Consider the following 20727-nt stretch of genomic DNA (forward strand, 5'->3'; position numbering starts at 1 on the left):
TCCAGATGGCAGTAAAAACATGTTCTTTAGACTTCTTCTCCTGGTCTAAACCCTAAAACTAATCTAAAATATATATGTCAATATATATATATTATATATAAAGTATATACATCAATATATATAATATCTGAAGATGATGCTGACTTACAAGATGAATTACTCTAAATGAACCAAAAATTCTGGGGGAACTGCTGAAAGATAGAAAGTAGGATTGGGATGACACGGAAGGAGGGAACCACTGTCCAACCTTAATGAAGAGGACACCTATAAATTGTGAGAGAGGCTTCAATATTGCTCCAAGCTTGGGGAAAGTGGATATGGGGAGCAGGAGACAGTCCCAATCCAACATTTAGTGTGATCTGAGTAACATTACAGCCGAAGGAACAATCAAGTTCCTCCTTCCACCTGTGCAATGCAGCAAACAGAAAAGACAATTCCTGTGAAAAGGACGACTTGGGCACTACCAGCAGGGTAGTACCCAAGAGGCATGTGTATCCCAAAAGAAAATGGGAGTTCCCAGGCCCGGAGAAATTGCTAATGGTCTACCCAGTCTGGTAGCATGTCCTACCTCTCCCCAAGAACCGTAGGAAGCAGAAAACAATAAACAGGTAAGTACGCAGACATGTAGGCAGGCTAACAGGCAATTGAAAATGCAAACATGACACAACCAAGAATCACCAAACATTTGAAGAAAATCAAAGAGGAGTTCCAAGAAGGAGAGAATAGAAGGAATGGAGGAGAGGAAACACTACAGAAAAATAGAAGGATGAAATATCTCATTGTCAATGAAAGGCATGAAACTCCCAATGAAAGGGCCCATGAATGCTGCTTAGAATGAACAGAAACACAAAAAAAACTCAGATCACACCTAGCCACTTGAGGGTAACATTTTAGAAAGCTAAAGATAGATGATATTTTTTTCTTACTATCCCTAGATAAATTAACAGCTAATGTAAAGCATATTATTTGGGAGAGGAAGGAGAATTCTATCTTTCATTAGACTTTTGTAAAAATGACAGAAAAAGCCTGATATAGGAATAGGGTCCACAAATTTAATTACATAAGCCTAGTTCCTAGAGTCTGGCTCACAATACAGTTTATTGTCTTCTGGTGGCTTCTATATCAATTAATCGTGTGCCTGGCTGAGATTTCCAGGGCAGAACAGTGACTCCAGGCATTTCTCAGTTCACACCTGTTTTGGTGACTAATCCTATAAGATTAGATAATACTGAGGACAGAGAGCCCATCCTTCTCCTCTCTACTCAAGGATGGAGTTGCTGCTGTTTGCCTCCCCGCTGAGACTCTCTCTCCATTTCAGGCCTCTCCTGCACAACTTTAGCTCACCCCCATCCAACAGCCATGCTCAGTGGAGAATGGGAACCATCGCCAGTCAGGTTATATATGGGTTCACATGATGGCAAGAGCAGCTAGGAGAGAGCTGGGCCATGAGCTAATGGGAAATAAGAGGGGCAGTCGTGATGGAGGAGCTGTGAAGACAAGACGGAAAGGAAGGCTGGTCAGAGGGGCTGCAGGATAACATGACCCGGGGCCGGGGAGTAGCAAGTCCTAGAAGTAAAGAGGATAAGCTGAATGAGTAGGAAATCAGATTTGGTGAGATCAAATAGGACAGATATGGGAAAATGCTCCCAATATAGTGTTAATTAAAAATAACATGGCCAAACCGCTTCACGACCCCCCCCCGCCCCCTCCATGGATATAGCGTGGTCCTTGAATATATGTGTGTTTTCTTTAAATCTGTTATATACCTGCTGCTGGGAGGTGCAGAGCACAGAGTGGAGCACTGGAATGAATGCACACAGTTCCTACTCTCACAAGGTTCACAGTTTAGGACAATAGATAGCTTTGAAAGGACACAAACATTAAGAGTGATTATCACTGGTTGTAAGATTGGAGGTGAGTTTATTTTCTTTTTATAAAGTATAAGTAATATTTTCCATATATTCTATGTAGTTATTATATGCCTTTTATAATGAAAGCAATAAATCTTATAGACACCACAAATTCATAAAGCAAACTTTACTTATAAAACAAAATGCCAGTTTTATTTATTCAGCTATGTTCAAGGTTTTACAACAGCAGCTAAGGGTATACACAGAGGATTAAGAATAAATCCTTGCTCACAAGGAAGATTAAATCATTGTTTATGGGGTGTTTATGGCAGAGGGAGCTGAGGAAATGGTTAGCAGGCAGATAAGCAATTATGTTTCTTTGTCGAATAAAATAAAGGCTAACTGGAGGTATATGTATTTTATAAACCACAGTGTAGCTTGTTGTAGCAGACCGGTTTTCTATCCTCCAATTTGGGAAATGCTTCGATCTTTTGGATGAAGATTTACGAGATACTCTGGTCCATATCAGTGGCATATTGCCAAAGGATCTCTTAGGGTGATAAAATTTGAAGAATGCTTATTATTACCCATGCAAGGTCAACTTATTAACTTCAAAAAGACCTTGCCCTACATTTTCCTTTTAGGAGTAGGGGAATGGAATAGTAATAACAGCAATTACTCTGTTTAATGAACATTTACTCCATGCCAGGCATTTTATATTAATTATCTTATTGGGTCTTCACAACAAATCTCTAAGGTAGGAATTACAGGCCCACATTCTCTTAACCAAAATCCTGGGACCAGATGTGTTTTGGAAATGGAAATTTTTTGGAATTTAAAAAGAAATTTGGAATATGGTGCATATACTACTAACTTTGTAACATACCAAATGGTTATGGAACACAGTATTTCTACAGAGAAATGTATGAAAATTCGCACAAGTGGAATAAAGTCCATAAATAATGTTATAATTTATTTACATAAATAAATTTATTGGCAAATGAAATTTGTTGGTAAATAAAGTTATTGGTAAATGGAATAGCAGGATAAATATAGACCATAAGTACTTAAGCTTCTTATTTCTTTTGTTGCTTATGATAAATATTTTTTAGTAAAACTTTACATTTATATTGATGAAAACTAACCTATAACAGAGGCAAGAAATATTCATCACTTCTGGTTGTTTGAGAATCTTTTTTTTTAAGATTTTATTTATTGTTTTGACAGAGAGAGGGAACACAAGCAGGGGGAGTGGGAGAGGGAGAAGCAGGCTTCCCGCAGAGCAGGGAGCCCGATGTGGGACTCGATCCCAGGACCCCGGGATCATGACCTGAGCCGAAGGCAGACGCCTAACCGACTGAGCCACTCAGGCGCCCTGTTTGAGAATCTTAAAGAAGGGGTTAGTATTGTCTGTGAAACCAGGCTGGGGCTGGACATCTGAGGATGAGCCACAAATGGGATTCTCAATCGACAAAGAGGCATTACCACAAGGGGCCTTTCTACAGACTTTCCCGTGTCACTGGTCTCCTTAGCGTAGGTTTCGGTCTAAGCAGTTTCTCTCTAATTGAATAAACTGCCATGATCTCTTGCTCACTGACAGATGCACATTGTTCAAGGCTAGCAATTAATTGGTCACGCATTTTCACCATATGCTCTATGGAGATTTTTTTCGCCGTTGTAATCATTATCATTATTACTACTATCTTGATACTTAGCTGTATTTAACACCATCTCAGCAATTTCCCCATCACTGAAAGAAGGCACGATGGGTACACCACTATCAGTGTTCAGCATTTCTTCAGTGTCAGCTTCTTCCAACTTACTGGAACTTCCAAGTTGGAAATTCCAACTTCTTCCAACTTACTTTCGGCGGATAAACTTTTGGCAATAATGAGTTATTTTGTTTGTTTTTTTTTTTTTTAAAGATTTTATTTATTCATTTGACAGAGAGAGAGAGACAAGCAGGGGGAGCAGCAGAGGGAGAGGGAGAAGCAGGCTCCCCGCTGGGCAGGGAGCCCAATATGGGGCTCGATCCCAGGACTCTGGGATCATGTCCTGAGCTGAAGGCAGATGCTTAACTGACAAAGCCACCCAGGTGTCCCTGCACACACCTTTTAAATACCTTGGATATAGGTTTTTCCCAGTCACTGCTGATTTCATCTTGTGTGTGCCTGCAGCATTAGCACACCCAATAGTCAACTTTTGCTTGGCATCCTTGAAATCTGTTGGTGCCCTTTTTCAGCCATTGTTAAGGTTTTCTAGGAAAATAGCACCAGGACAGAGCTATTTCATCAGCATTGTCAATTTGTTCAGGGCTAAGGTTTTAATCAGATATTATCTTAGCAAATTCATCAATGGTTTTATAATCAGTAGGAGCTTTTTCACATATTTTAAGATACGTGATACCAATGACACTTCGTAAATTTCTGCAGCCAGCCTTCTGAATAATCACACTTTCAATCCTCAGTTCCTCATGGCATATTCTAGCTTGTTTCATGACCAACAAACCAGGCAGTGGCCTATCTTTACTTCTTTGTTGTCGAATCCGTTCAATCAACACATGGTCAAGATCTTTGTTTTTGGCCTTGTGCAATGTTTTTCTGTTTTTCATCAGTTCTTGGTTATGACTGTCACTACACAATTTCAACAGCTCATCTTTCTGTCTCTTGAAGTCACAGATGGTGGTCGCTTCCACAGCATATTCTTCAGTAAGATGTCTCACAGACATGCTGCCATCAATCTTCTGTAATAACTCCACTTTCTGAGCTATGCATAAAGACTGATGCTTCCTTTTCTTCTTCTCACTATTACCCATAGGCATGTCTTTAACTCTTTTGGGCATTTTCACAGTAAAGTTAATCCCCAAGTCACAAAGTGTCAGCAAACAGCAGAGGGTGTGTATGACGAACAGGAGTGCTGAGACATAATTGAAGCTTCATGTTTGTCCACAGTGGGCTTTGCTGCCAAATCGTCCTGGTGCCAGACTTAACAAACATAGTTGCAGGTTTCAGAGAGTTTTTGCTTTATCCTGTTTTGGAATTGCGGAGTAGAGATTATGGACTTGTATCAAAAAATATCATATTTATGCTGAAAGACTGAGGCTCAATTAGTAACTTGCCCAAGGTAATGCAGCTATTATGTCTTTTCTGCCTCTATTCAGTCTCCTAAAATTTGGTCACTTTACTGAACAAAGACTTTTTATTTTGTTATCATTGTCTGCCAAGATGATTTGAGTTGAAATATTTTTAGCAAAGGAACCTGATATTCTTGGCTGTTTGACTGGCATAATCAGTAGCTGACCCTCATGCTGGATAATGTGAAGATGTCTTGGCAAGAAGTGGTTAGACATGCTAAATTTAGTCATTGAATATAGATGTTTCTTTTTGTACCAAATTATCTGTTTGGTACTTTTCTGCCTAGTTACTTATTGCTCCACAATGAGCAATCAGGAAAACCGAAAGAAAACTACTCATTTCTGATTATGTCCCAAACACTCCCACAAATTTCCCTTAAATATCCACTCATTTGAAAGGTTTTTGGTTTGTTTTTTTAACTGTTCCACAAATTATATATCCCAAGTGGGAATCAGAATTATTGTTAATCAAGTTCAGAATTAAAACATATTTTAGATACTCTACTAATAAATTTCCTTCAACTTAGAATTCATGAGAATTTTGAATGACTTCTGTGCTTTGGGCCCTATTTCATGTGTTATTTTATGAGTTCTTTTTCGAGAGCCAGTTTTTCTTACTCATTCTCATCACCCCCATTATTTGTTTAGCTCTTCTTCATCAAACATCTAATACGAACTACTGGTTTTCCCTGCTATCTGAAAGTAGAGCGTTCCTATGAAAACTTTCCTAAGCCAAATGGCATAAAGCATAAATACAATTACCATTAATTCATATGGAAAATTTTTTGAGGGTCCCAGACCCCAAAAATAACCTCTCCTAGGCTTTTCTAATACCTTAGGATACAGCTAACAAATGCACAAAATAAATCTAGATGAAGCACAAATGCTCATGGACAAGACAGTTCAAAGGTACGGCGGCTGGATCCTGAGGCACGGAGTGTAGTTCCTGGAGAACGAACTTGGTGGCACCACTGTCATCGCTGGGGCCCGTGCTGCCCCGGTAATGACTAGCTCTGAAACAAAGGCTGAATGCTGTTTTCGCTTTTTCTCAGGACAGCAAAAATCCTCTTTGGATTTCTTTTGTTTAGCAAAAACAGGTGCTAATATAGATCTTTTGTAAAAGGGAAGCGGCAAAATGTGAACTTTCGGGGGCGCCTGGGTGGCTCAGTGGGTTAAGTGTCAGCCTTCAGCTCAGGTCATGATCCCAGAGTCCTGAGATGGAGCCGCCCCCAGCCTCCGCATGGGGCTCCCTGCTCAGCGGGGAGTCTGAGTCTCCGCCTCCCTATGCCCCTCCCCCTGCTCGTGTGTACTCTCTCTCTCTTTCTCTCAAATAAATAAATAAATAAAATCTTTAAAAAAAATGTGAACTTTCAAAAAGTGTGTGTGTCGGGGGTAGGTAGGCGGGGAGTGCCTGTATTGTAGAAGACCCAAGACTGTTGATTCAGTCCCAAGTCCTTTTCTCTTTTCCCATTAGGTGCAAGAACAGTCCTTAGGGCTGAGGGGTTTATAAAATGAGTAAAGCACAGGTCCTGTGATCACAGAAGAGTTTAAAATCTAGAAGTAAATATGAGATGTGTATAAAATCTAATGAGGATTCTCTCCCTTAGGACAGGAAGAGATCATATTTGTTAGGTGGGGCAAGAGGGCTCTCATATTACTTTTCAACACTGGTCTCTCCTGTTCGATTGTACTAATAACTACCATTTACTGGGTATCTTCTACGTGCCAGGCTGGCACACAGAAAAGCTGGTATTTAAGAAACATCAGATTCAGAAAGGTCTGTTGACCTTGCCTAGTGTCACAAACTTCTAACTCTAACGCCCTACCTATTTTTTCCTCTTACTTCAACATACTCTTTCCTTTTTCCTGAGCAAACATTCTGCATTCTCACCTCTCCCTTCACAACAGTCTAACCTACTTTACAGTGCGTTTCTCCAAGGAGTAAAAAATCTCCTGGTTGCCCAACAAAAGAACAATTCAAATTGCTGGTTTTGGGGAAGTCTCCTTGAACAATTAAAGCATATAGAAACCTGCCTGATGCTTGTCTTTCTTATACATATTTCTATTAAGAGCCAGCTGTTGCTTTGGAACCAGAGTATTTTGGCCAGTGTTGGGATACTCTGAATTAAATTAGAATGAGCAGTGGGGTGACTGTCTCTGGCTTTTTTTGGACTACTATCAAAGAATGCGATGCTCTTGAGAGTGAGTTCTCTGATAGCAAAGAAAAGAGCTTACACACACACACACACAAAAGCCTGGGGCGCCTGGGTGGCTCAGTCATTGAGCGTCTGCCTTCAGCTCAGGTCATGATCCCATGGTCCTGGAATCGAGCCCCGCATCGGGCTCCCTGCTCTACGGGAAGCCCGCTTCTCCCTCTCCCACTCCCGCTGCTTGTGTTCCCTCTCTCGCTGTGTCTCTCTCTGTCAAATAAATAAATAAAATCTTAAAAAAAAAAAGCTTTTTTTAAATGTAAGCAATTCTTTTCAGCTATCTAAAAAATACTCATCTTGGCACTTGTCTTTAGCTGGAAAGAAAAGCACCTCCAAATAGCCTGAACGGTAGTGGTAGCAATGCTGATTATTTCTAAGTGTGTAACCGAAATGTTTTTTAGAAATACCAACTTTTAAAAGAGACATGGGTTGGGCGCCTGGGTGGCTCAGTTGGTTAAGCGACTGCCTTCGGCTCAGGTCATGATCCTGGAGTAACCGGGATCGAGTCCCGCGTCGGGCTCCCTGCTCGGCAGGGAGTCTGCTTCTCCCTCTGACCCTCCTCCCTCTCATGCTCTCTGTCTCTCATTCTCTCTCTCTCAAATAAATAAATAAAATCTTTAAAAAAAAATAAAAAAAATAAAAAAATAAAAGAGACATTGGTTAACACTCACAGATAAAATTTTTACAAGATTTCTCACAGATTAGTTATATGTCATCCAATAAAGTAGTAGTTAAACCTATTTTATCAAATCAGATCATGGGATATTTATTCTGATTATAGTCAATTCCCACTTCATTTACTCTTCTGAATTATTTAATTTGTATTATCTCCCAATAACAACATATGAATTTGCTAGCTGCTGGACCAATTAGTTATTAGCTATGTGACAGAGACTGGTTATATGCTCATCAACTGGTTTCCTCTTCCTGAGTGTGTAGGAAAACCACATTTCCCATTCTCCCCTGCAGTTAGATTGGGTTCCTTCCAAAGGAATATGAGCAGCAATAATGTACATCACCTCCAGGCCTAGTTAGAAATCCTTCTGGCACCCTTATTCAAGTTCTCTCTTTCCCTTCTGCTAGGTCTGTGTAGGTCAATACTGCAGATCACCAACTGAAAGGAACCAAGCCAGTATTTTGAAAGCAATTGCCCAGGGTAGTCACTCTACTCACAAGGGGCTATATATGAAATGAATGAGAAACAGTGTGGAGTTGTTTTAATTACTCTAATTAGTATATAGCTTTATCTTTTATTAAACCATAAGAAAAGTTTGGTTGTGATGTCTAATGCAATTAATGACTTTATCTCTGATTTTTTAAGCATGCTCTCAATTGTGTTAAAAAATTTAATATCAGAATTCAAATTATGCATATGTACATTTCTTAAAGAATATAATACCTACTCTCATAGGTCTTGCTTCATCAATAACTTCTAGTTTTAGCTGGATACTACATTGCATTACTGCAAATTAAGTAATAAAAAACATATTACTTTGTTTTAATTAACTAATGTAAAATTAATTATATTAGATCTGTATCATTTTAATCTTTTTTAAAAAGATTTATTTATTTATTTTAGAGAGACAGAGAGAAAGAACAAGCATGAGCAAGGGGAGGGGCAAGGGAGAGAGAGAGAGAAAGAATCCTCAAGCAGACTCCCTGCTGAGCACGGAGCCGGACTTGGGGCTCAATCCCACAACTCTGAGATCATGACCTGAACTGAAATCAAGAGTCAGCCACTCAACCAACTGAGCCACCCAGGCGCTCCTGTATCATTTTAATCTTGACTGCTTTGGGAAATATATTGTACAACACAGATTCTATAACTTACTTCTCAGTGTTTTTGATATTATTCCTTAAAACAGACATTAACACATACACTTAAACTAAAAAATAAAATCAGACTTTTTCTGACAGAAAATAAGTCATATACTGTGTCTTACAAACTGATAAGTCTGACAGGGAGGGCTGGCTTTGTCATGTAGGTTATATGACATTTTTCCATACATTCAATAAATGAAACCTATAAGATTTTGACATAAATATATTTCAAACACACAATGAAAGAAATTTTATAAAAAATACTGCATTTGCACAGATACTGAAAACAATTTTCCAATTTTTACTGAGTATATTGGTTTAAATGAAGTGCCACTGGTAAAAGAGTAAAAGGTATAATTAATAGTTACTTGCTAATTTTTGATAAAGCCTTTTTGGTATAGTTTAAGAGATCGAGACTCTGATGTCTGTGTAATAAAACTCTTTCTAGTTTATAGCTTTCAACAAAACTAAAAGAGGACCTAATTGAACTGTTAGGTGATAAGTCTTTAAAAATAATTTCAGATAATAAATCACTCTTGTTTTTGGCATCTAATTTGAAAGATGTTTAAAGAATTGTGTGGTGTTGCCATAAAGTCTTTCTATTCCTACACTATTTTTGTGTATAAGGCAAATTTATGCTTACATATATAAAAACGAAAAACAGCACTAGAAGTGATAATCTGTCCCATTTTAGAAATAATATTCTTCCATGAGCACATGAACTAATGGAAAAATAAATCCCCATCAATCTCAGCAAGAGGTACATCTCTGAAAACTTCTACTTAAATGTTAGTAATTATAAAAAATATTTAATATATTTATAGTTTTAACTACTGGTATAATAATAATAATTGTCATGATAACTACAGAACTGTGCTTTTAACTTAGAGGGAATAAAAAAATAAAATCCATGTAAGGATTTTTGTTTGAGAGACATGATAAGGTGATTAATAAAAGCCTTTTTAACACAGACACTTCATTAGGGTAAAAAATTTATATTAGGGTAAAATTCTGGGGGAATTGGGATGAAAGTAGTTCGGGAAGTAAAAAGAAACAATGCCAATTTTCTGATTGTTAAAGAGGAGCTTGTTCATGTATTTTTTAAAAATGTGTGCCAGCCTCAAAATTGCTAATATGAGATCGTACTATACTAATTATTTATAACTTGGTATTTTTTCTTGTGTATCTATTTTTTAAGAAATTGGTTATGTGCTGTGTATTCCTATTCCGACTTTGCCATTCACTAAGGATGAATGCTTGGGCATGTCACTTAATTTTTCAGAACGTTGTTTTATTCCCCCTTATAAAATGAAAAAGTTGAACCAGATCATTTGTTGGGTCCATTATATGTCCCTAATATTCTATATCTCTGTGACCAAAGACTCAAAAATATTCCTTTAGATACCTGAAAACAATGCATTTCTTTTCTTTTTCCTTCTTTCTCATTTTCCTTCTTCCCTTCTTCCCTCCCTCTCCTTCCTTCCTCCCAATCACTAAGGCCCTGTTGGCATACAGCAAAGACTGTATTTTTTGAGGGATTTATTGAAATTGGTCTCATTATTTATCAATTAATCACAGTAGTTCAATGGCTTTCTTTAACCAAAAATGGCCATACTATTCATGACATCATTATTTCCCCTAGTAATTGAAATCTGAAAAGCGTAATATTTTCTACAATAAAAAGATCATCTTGGCATGATCCTACTTCCTCCTTCTCAGGAAGCTAGAATCTTAAAATAGGTCATCAGAAATAAAACTCTTTGGAATGGATAAATGTAGCAGGAAGTTTATAATTTTTGTTGGATATGTATGTGAGGTCCACCAGCACTGTCCTGTGCTATTTTCAAAACAGTGCGAGATATGATCTATAAATAGTGCCATTTTGGTTTTAAGTAGTTCCATTTTGGTAATGGAATGTTGTGGTTTTTCTCATTTGCTATGTTGTGAGCAGTGACAAAAGGTCTTGAAATGTTAGTGCTGAGCTTCTCTTTCTTGCCCCACACTTCCATGTGGTTAGGTCTTTCTGTGTCGACTGGTGGAGAACTAAGATTGTTAAATTAAGGATACAAAGAGAAAGAAACCGTTAATATCCAATCGACTGACTTCTAAAAAAGGGCGGAACGGAAGAGAGAGCCCATGTGAAGAGATGGTTGCTGGCCCGTGACTGCAGACCACCCCCAACATTTGAATGAGTGTGCCACTCTGTAGAGGAGCCGTAAGTGCTGTTGTCATCACTGGTGAGGCCCGTATAGCACCTGCACTTGGCTTCTTGCACTATCCAGGTGAGGGATGTCCACCTGTGCCCTAAAACTTTGCTAGGCTCCCACTTGACCTGCTCTCTGTGGATTTCACCCGTGTCAACAGGACACACATTTCCAAACAGTATGAGTTCCTTCACCACCAGAGGACCCTGAAGACGGACTAGAAGCAGAAGCCCCAGCTTTGGCACTTGGAAGGGTCTAGACAGTGGGAAACCCATTCCTGGTTAAATGTGTATATATTTTTATTAGGAAATACTAGGGTGTTAAGGCTAATGAGATGGCATATAAGAAAGTACACAGCATTAATTCATTTATACATCCAAATAATAAACTTTTATTGAATACCTAATGAAAACTTACAATAGCTCATATTTTGAACGAGGCCCTGTGCCTAGGTACTAGGGACACAAGAAAAAAAAATTAAAAATAAATGCTATACTATCATAGTCTTCAAGGACATTATAGAATGTTAGAGGTCCATAGAATGCCTGCAAGACTTCATTCACTGAACAAATATTTATTGAGCATCTACTATTTACCAGGCACTGTTGTGGGTACTAAGGATATAGTGGTAAACAAGATGGATGAGATCCCAGTCTTGTAAGCTTACATTGTGGTGGGGAAGATATAGCATAAACAAATAAATAAGGTGATTTCAGTTGTTGTAAGTGCTATTAGAAGGTAAAATAGGCCAATGTGATAGAAAGTAACTGGTTGGGGGTTGAAGGGAGCAAGTTCAGGAAGGGTGGGCAAGATAGCCTCATTGGGGAAGGTGTTTGAATGAACACTGAATAATAAGGAGTTAGTAATGCCAAGACATTTGGAAAGAACAGATGGAACAGAAAGCACAGGAGCTTTCAGACAAGTACTAGTCTAGTGTGTTCTAGAAAGGTAGCCAGTGGTACAATCTCTGCAGGCTCATGAGTGGGGAGCCTCATTCACTAAGGAGGTGATGGGGTCTTTACGGCTTGACATACAGTAAGTGCTTAATAAAAGAATGATATCTTTCCTCTGATGCAATCCTTTTAAAAATGTTTACTACAAATTTAAGAAGAGCTTATAATACCCTCCCCTATTCCACACCTCCAGTCCTGCTCCCCAGAGGCAACCACTCTTACAATTTGTTTTTAGTTCTTTTGGCAATTACCATACATATCTTTGAATAGCATGCTCCTAATCTTATTTCTTCCCATATCAATTATGGATATCATCTATTTACTTCCTACAATGACAAGCATTTAGCCAGAGTCTTATGGTTATTTTTTCTTCCTCTATTGGTTATCTCTGCACCTATTCATAATAAACTTCTATGTCCTGATCCTTCATCTCTTGGCTGCCACATTGTAAGATTGAGATGTTATAGACCCAGTTCTCCCCATTGCTTCTCTTCCTCCACTTTTCCCTCCACGTCTCTACAACCTCCTATGGCTCAGAGAATATAATTCCCACTCTCTTTAGCATGTCATACAGGGCCCTTTAGGATCTAGGCCCAGCCTACTTTTTTCATTTCCTGTTGTCATCCACATTAGTGACACTCACAGTCACAATGAACTACATACTCACAGTAGTGCATAGTTTTGGAAACTTTGGCATGTTCTTGTCTTTGTTCTCATTGCCTCATATGTTTTTATTGCCTGAAACTGCCTCCCTCAGCAGTTCCCCGCAAACCCCATTCATTCATTTTAGCCCACGTGGCATTTTAAGAAATCTTCCCTGGTAGATGACGTTTATGAAATTGAAAAATATTTATCGAGTGTGTGTTTCATGCAAGGCACTGTTTCAGGTGTCAGGGCTCTAGTGGCCAAGACACATACTCAGGAGCTTGCATTCTAGGGCCTATGAAATAGATCCAATAAAAACAACCCCCATTATGAAATCTACTATGTGTCAGGACTGCACTAAATGACTCACATGCACTATTTAAATCTTCACAACTTCAAGAGACTTGAAGAAGTGAAATATTCTTCCTGAGGTCACTTCCTATAAGTGAGCATATATTCAAACTCAAGTCTGTCTGACTTCAGAGCTCTTTTTTTTTTTTTTTTTAAGACTTCATTTATTTATTTGACAGAGAGGGACACAACGAGAGAGGGAACACAAGCAGGGGGAGTGGGAGAGGGAGAAACAGGCTTTCCGTGGAGAAGGGAGCCCGGTGCAGGGCTCGATCCCAGGACCCTGGGATCATGACCTGAGCCGAAGGCAGCTGCTTAATGACTGAGCCACCCAGGCGCCCCTCTTTTTTTTTTTAAGAATTTTATTCATCCATTTGAGAGAGAGAGAGCACAAGCAGGGGGAGTGGCAGGCAGAGGGAGGGGAAGAAGCAGACTCCCCACTGAGCACGGAGCCCGATGTGGGGTTTGATCCCAGGACCCTTGGATCATGACCTGAGCCTAAGGCAGCCGTTTAACTGACTGAGCCACCCAGGTGCCCGAGAGCTCTTACTCTTAAACTATACTCACACTGCCCCTATTGTTCTTTGTATACCACTATCACAATGCTAGTCATACTGTTTTGAAATTGTACATGGGGTTCCCCACATAAACCACAGGGCATATAAAATTATTTGTGTTGATTATTTTCTCAATGTTCTCAGATGGTACAGAAGTAGTACCACTCTAGATGCACAGGAGAGAAATTAATGCATTACACATATTGGGTACCTTAAGAAATTATTCTTGAAATCTCAGACTGAGAAGGGCTTACTTTAGACTGAAGGCTTCTTAAGGGTAGAAACATTTGATACATATTGGATACTTGACAAATTTTTGTTGAATCTGCCATTCAAACTTTTGTAATCAATATATACTCAGTTTAAGGGCTGAAAAACTATGTCAGTCCCAGTTTTGGTGGTGGCTTTGCACAGAAGGGAGGCACTCGGTCTTCTTTTAGTAGAATTACAGGGTTGTTGGGTCTAAACTTTGAGAGGCCATAGAATGCAGTGGTTAGCTGTACACCCTCTGGAGCCAGACTACCCAGATTCCAATTCTAATTCCATTGTTTACTATTTACACACATTTAAGAGGTGACTATTAAATATGTGTTAGGCACTTTTATAAGTACTTTACAAATATTACCTGAATTAAACTTCTTAACACTTCCATGTTAACCTCTATGGTAACTTTACTACTCTTTACTAGCTCCTTGCCTCAGTTTTCTCTCCTGTTCTTTCCTTGTGGTTATTTTTTCTTCCTCTATTGGTTATCTCTGCACTTATTCATAATAAACTTCTATGTCCTGATCCTTCATCTCTTGGGAATAATAACAACAACAAAACACCTCACAGGGTTACCAGGTTAAAAGATTAAGTGAGTGTAAAGTGCTTAGAACAGTCTCTGGCACATGGAAAGTTAGCTGTGGCTGGTAGCTATTACCAGCAGAGGCTGTGACGAGGGAAGGAAATCAGCTTGATGTAATTTAACAATTTCTTCATCTTATGCTAATGCTCACTTCAAGGGGACAGATGGGATTATTTGGAATGGGGACGAAATTTGAAGCATCTCTGTCAAGTTGGCTCTGTTTCTAAGGGAAAACCCAGTGGCTGGTGCCGAAATGGAAAATATAGGAAAAAAAAACCTCTGAAACCTGTCCACTTTTCTGTGTCTGCTCTGCCATCCCCTGAGTCCACATTATCATCTCTTGCTGGGATTGCTGCAGTAGTCTCCTAACTGGTTCAGCAATTCTTCCTTGGCCGCCTCTTTTCTCTGCTCCAGGAGATTAACCTTTTCAAAACACAGAGGCAAATTAGATTGTATTGTGCTCATGCTTAAAATAGTCCACTGGTTTCCCACTGTTCTTAGAATAAGGACCCAAATCAGTGCTTAGTTGACTGAGTTTTGTAGGATCCAGTCTTGGCCCGTCCCTCCAAACTTGCTTCCGGCCATCCCTCCCCATGGTCTTCACCCCAGCCACATCCGCCTTCATTCGTTGTTCAACAAATATTTATTTGATCACCATGGATTTATACAGTCATTGAGGACACATCAGTGACCAGGAGAAACACAGTTCTTGTACTCAAAGAACTTATATTTGAGGAGGTGGGGGAATAATAAAGACAACAAAAACCAGATGAATATAATAACTGCTGATTGTAATAAGTATGAAAGTGGAATTGAGCTTGCAAATAAAAAAAAGGGTCCATTGTGATAAGGTGGCCGGGAAGTATTCTCTTAGAAGGTACTATTATAGAGAGATCTAAAGGAGGAAGAGCAGTGAGCCACATGATGAATAGGGAGGAGGGAACAACCTATGGAAAGGTCCATATATGCGAGAAAGAACCTGGTGTGGTTGAGGTAACCAGGGCAGACTGCCTCATTGCACAAAGGGACGAGGGAAGTGAGGTTGGGTAGTAGGTGATCCTGCAGGGCCTAGTGGGCCATGGTAAAGAATTGGAAAATGCTTTCCTTTTCTTTTTACTTTAGAAAATCTCAAAGTTATTTTTAAAAATTAGAAGTGTGGCACAATGTACATCGCTATACCTATCACCTAGATCCAGCAGTTATTAACTTTTTGCTACTTTGCTTTTTTGGTCCCATTTTCCTTGTCCTATTTTTTTGTTCCCTCTCACTTGTTTTGTTTTGTTTCATTTTTTTTTTTCCCAAAGCTTTTGAAGTTAAGTGGCTGAATAGTGAAGCAAGTATTGTCCCAAAACAATCTTCTACATGGTCACAAATTATCACATGCCAAAAAATTTAATATTGATTCAGTATCATCTAATATATAGTCCATATTTAAATTTCTCCAACTGTCCACAAAATGTTTTTCTGTAGTTACTTCTTAAAAAAAAAAACAACTATGAACCAAACAAGATTTATGAATTTCATTTGTAATGTTTGTCTCCTGACTAATGCAATCATCCACCTTGTTTTTTTTTTTTTTCCCTGACACTTTTTGAAGAACCTAGGCCTGTTGTCTTGTAAAGTGTTCTATATTCTTTTTGTTTTGTTTTGTTTCCTCATAAGTAGATTTAGGTTAAACATTTCTGGCACAGATACCATCAAGTGATAAATTGCTCCATTGTTGGTGATGCTAAGTCTCCTCATTTAGTTAAGGTATGTCTAACAAATAAATCTCTATGTTGATAATTATGAACTAGTCTCTAGGACACTCTTTGAGATAGTGTTAATGTCCTGTTCCCCAACAACCTTTCAGCCAACGATTTTAGCGTCTTTCATCCACTGTTTCGGCATGTATTGATAAGGTTTACCCATATCAATTTATTAAAAGATTTTATATATTTGTCAGAGGGAGAGAGAGAAAGAGAGAGCACAAGCAGGGAGAGCAGCAGGCAGAGGGAGAAGCAAGCAGGGAGCCCGATGCGGGGCTCGATCCCAGGACCCTGGGATCACGACCTGAGCCGAAGCAGATGCTTAACGACTGAGCCACCCAGGTGCCCCAAAATGGGGATTTTCTATTTATTGTTTTATTTGTATTCATTAACTAGCATTCTTATGTATAGAAGAACTTTTTGTTTTTGTTTCATCTCTCCCTCTTTCTTTCATGGAGAGAACTTAAAAAAAATTAAATCTGTTTTGGTCTCTCACCATCATTATTATTCTTTTCAATGCTCAAATTGTTCCAAGTGTGGTCAACAGAAGCTCCGTTAATCCAGGTCCAATATCTTTGAAATGACCCTATTAATCTCTAAGGACTTCTTTGCTTTCTGAGAAGAATGGTCCAGGCTCATTTTGCAATTTCCTTGCTCCAGATGTGAATCAGCCTTCTCTCCAAGGAGCACTGATTCCTTTTAGTGATGAATGGTGTTTAGAAACCACGTGGGTGGCTTGTTGCTAGGTGTGCTTATTCTCACTGGGGTGTCAGGGTTTCTATGCCTCTAGGCCCTGTCAATGGACCAACTGAGATAAAAAAAAAGTCATAACTTTATTTTACTACCACCAATTAAAATACAACTCTATGGGATTCTTCCTTAGCCTCTATCATCCATATTTGTTATCTTTCTTCTCCCATAGTGAGAACTTCGGTTCTAAGCAACATGAATATATTTACTCATTTGCTTTTTCCTATAACGCATGCATAGTAGTTTCAAAATTGCTATACCAATATCCCTTTCAACATCAAACCTACTAAGTGAAGTTACTGATTCTTTGCACTGTTTTGCTCTTACACTCTATCCCACAACTCCTAACTCCAGTTCATGGAGTATACTGTGCTCAATTAATTGACTCTATGGTTATGCTGGCAATTTGATATTCAAGTATGTTCATTTCTTTCTTTGTATGAAATTTTAGGGCTTGCTTTTATTTCTATGGCTTTAGATTTAATGTTTTGAAAATGCAAAACTATATTTAAAAAAACATTGTTCAGAGAAGCCACACTGCCATCATTAGTCCTTGCAAAACATTTCCATCCCCATAGGTAACCATTTTCAGCTAATTTTCTGATTTAGTTTTTGAACTTACCTCTTAAAAAGCAGGTCAAACATCTGTGTATCTGTGTGGTATTTATATATACATATATATATATATATGTAGACTTTCATTTCTTCTTTCTTACACAAAAGTTAGTGTATTTTTTAAGTTCTTTTGCATCTGTTTTCTTCCCTTAAAAATATAAATATGATTTTCTTCTGAAATCACCGAAGGGCTTTAAGCCAGGGAGTGACTTGATCATTTACATTTTGAGATTAGTTTGGTTACTCTACAAAGAATGTTGGGGAGGAGAGCAGGATCTTAAGCAGGGAGACAAGTTGGGAGGCTATGGTGGTCAATGAAAAGGGAAACAGGTGTTTATTTTACTTATAAGACAAAAGCACAATAGATACATTTGTTTATGAACTGAGTGAGGCTGCTGAGGGAAAAGGAGGATCCAAGGATGATTCTTTTATTTGTCTTGAGTAAACTGGGCAGAGACATGGTGGTGTCATTCACTGAGACAGAGATTAGGGAGGAGAGAATTTGGGGTTTGAAGTGAAAAATCAACATCCCATATTGAATATATTAAGTTACTGATATCTGTTATACATCCAAGTAGAGATGTTAAGTGGGTACTCAGATATTTGCATCTGGTTGGTGTTCAGAGGAGAGGTCTGGAGAGGACAAGGAATTTGGAAGTCACCAGTAAGTATAAAGATACTTAAATCCATGGGAGTTGATGAGGTTGCCAAGAGGAAGACTATAGAGGAGAGAAAAAGGTGGGCTCAGGACCAAGCTCTGAGGATGCCCATAATTTAGAGCTTAGGTAGAAGAGATAGAAAAGAGATTAAGACAGGTGGTTAGTAAGGTCAGGAGTAAACAAGGACAAAGTGACTTTTTACTGACCCAGAAGCCAAATGAGTGTGGCAAGGCTCAAGCATTTAACTGTGTGGCTGCTTCTGGGAGCGAGATAAAAATAAGAGAATCCATTGGATTTTTATTTTTTTATTTTTTGCTTCCTCTGTGTCTGGTATTATTTGTCTTATGCCTGGAATGCTTACTCCTCTCTCTCTTTAAAACCTGGTTAATTTCCTAATGAGCCCTGGAGATCCAGATCAAACATTATTTGCTCAGATTCCCTGTGACATAGTCTTACAGCTCTTAGAATATTTTCCTTCAAACCACTCAGTACAGTTGTAATTTCTCAATTATTTGTATTTTTTAACTTGATTATCTTTCCCATTAGAATGTAAGCTCCTTGAGGGTTAGTGTCTATTTTGCTTACTCTCCTCCACTGTTTCCCTAAATTGCAGCCTAGTGTTTGACACATAGCAGGTTTTCAATAAGTATTTGTCAAATAATGAATAAACATAGCACCTGGAGGGTTCAAGAGGTGGGAATCAGTAACAGCTAGTAAAAGAAATAAAGGCAGGGGTGCCTGGGTGGCTTAGTTGCATAAGCATCTGCTTCAGCTCTGGTCATGATCTCAGGGTCATGGGTTGGGCTCCCTGCTCATCAGGGAGTCTGCTTCTCTCTCTTCCTCTGCCCTCCCCGCTGCTTGTGCTCTATCTCTCTCTTTCAAATAAATAAATAAATAAATAAATAAATAAATAACATCTTAAAATAAAAGCAATAAAGGCATTATGAGGTATGACAAGAAACACAGATTTAGGGATAGACATGACTGAAGGAGCAATGGAGACTTTGACACAGAGCCCACTAAAGACTTGAGTTTCAGCCTGGACAGGAAAACATAGTTTTTATTTTATCTTTCCTCCCGTCTTCCCCTTTACAATGACTTTCTCTGTTCATTTTAACTCCTGGCCCTGCATCCTCTCCTCTACTCCAAACTCGCTCACTTCAAATGATGATTTTGTGGGGAAAGAAAGTGAACTGAATGAGGAGACAGTGGGAAGTTAGCCAGAGAAAGGGTAAACTGAAGGACATACATAGAATGATAAGGTAAGGAAGACCCTAAGCTCATCAAAGTAGGTTTTCTAAAACTGTAGCTAACCAAGTAAAATAGTAAAAAATAAGACCACATGTAAGAGAGTGGGTCTATGAAATTATCCTGCTGAATTTGATTCCCAGCTCCTCCCTTAATAGCCATATGCTTTTTAGCAAATTACTTAACCATATGAACTCAGTTTCCTCTGAATCTATAAAATGCGGATAATAATAGTACCTACCTCAAAGGGCTGTTCTCAGGATTAGTAAGACGATCCACTTTATATGCTTAATACCATGACTGGCACAAGGTAAAATTTCAATTAACCTTAGCAGTTATTTTTCTTTAAAATCAAGCACAGCAGGGAGAGTCGGCCTAAGTAATAAATGCTTGTCATGAATATTACAGCACCACACTCGAAAGAAGAGGATCACTTTAAAAGAAGCAGATAAGGCTTGTGCTGGCACTCAACGTTTTGAGCAAAGACCTTGCCTACGCATGGAATTTAGACTGTCACAGCAGAGCGCCTGGCAGCGGTAGGTGCTTTATATTTTCAGAATGGCAAAAAAGAAAAAAAAAAAAAAGAAGACGACGAAGAAGAAAAAAGAAAATGCCTATAAATGTCTATTCTGGGAGAAACTTATTTCGTCCATGAGGACCGCTGGGGATGACAGGTGGGGTCAGGCAGCGAAAGAAGTGGCCCTCCGGGTGCGGGCAGCCCTAATTCTAAGCGACTCTCGGGAGGCGAAGTCGCTCCCTCCTGCAGGGGCACGCCGGGGCAGAGGCTAGCTCGCCATTCCTCTGCCCGTCCCTGGGGGAGTCACGGGGCTAAGTGCGGTGGCAGCGGCCTCACCTCCAGGCCTTCGCTCGTCTCCAGGATAGTATCCGAGATAGGCGTCCGTGCCAACAGAGGTGCTACCGGCCGCAGCCACCAGGCAGCGCCCCAGCCCGCGCTGCACACCTGACTCCGCGAGGACTCCCAACCCTCCCTTCGCCGGCCGCCCACCAGCCCCTCCGCCCAGTGACTGCCGACGTTCCGAGGTCCGCCCCAGATTTGAAAGCTGCTTCCGGGAGCAGGTGGGAAGCCCACCGCTCGAGCCTCTGCGCTCCCGGGCGTCGTTCCGGAAGCTCCGCCC

At 39.4% G+C, this 20727-nt stretch overlaps 1 long non-coding RNA gene across 1 annotated transcript; it reads right to left on the minus strand.

Annotated features, from left to right (window-relative positions):
* Nucleotides 1-1479: 1479 nt before the first annotated feature.
* On the minus strand, nucleotides 1480-19888 carry LOC110589629. Its single transcript, XR_002480903.1, has 3 exons — nucleotides 19833-19888; nucleotides 14849-14994; nucleotides 1480-1566 (listed from the first exon to the last, which is right to left on the minus strand). It is a non-coding gene; the product is annotated as an uncharacterized LOC110589629 (long non-coding RNA).
* Nucleotides 19889-20727: the final 839 nt, after the last annotated feature.

The sequence above is a fragment of the Neomonachus schauinslandi genome, chromosome 6, assembly GCF_002201575.2.
Source record: "Neomonachus schauinslandi chromosome 6, ASM220157v2, whole genome shotgun sequence".
In the NCBI taxonomy this organism is placed as follows: Eukaryota; Metazoa; Chordata; class Mammalia; order Carnivora; family Phocidae; genus Neomonachus; species Neomonachus schauinslandi.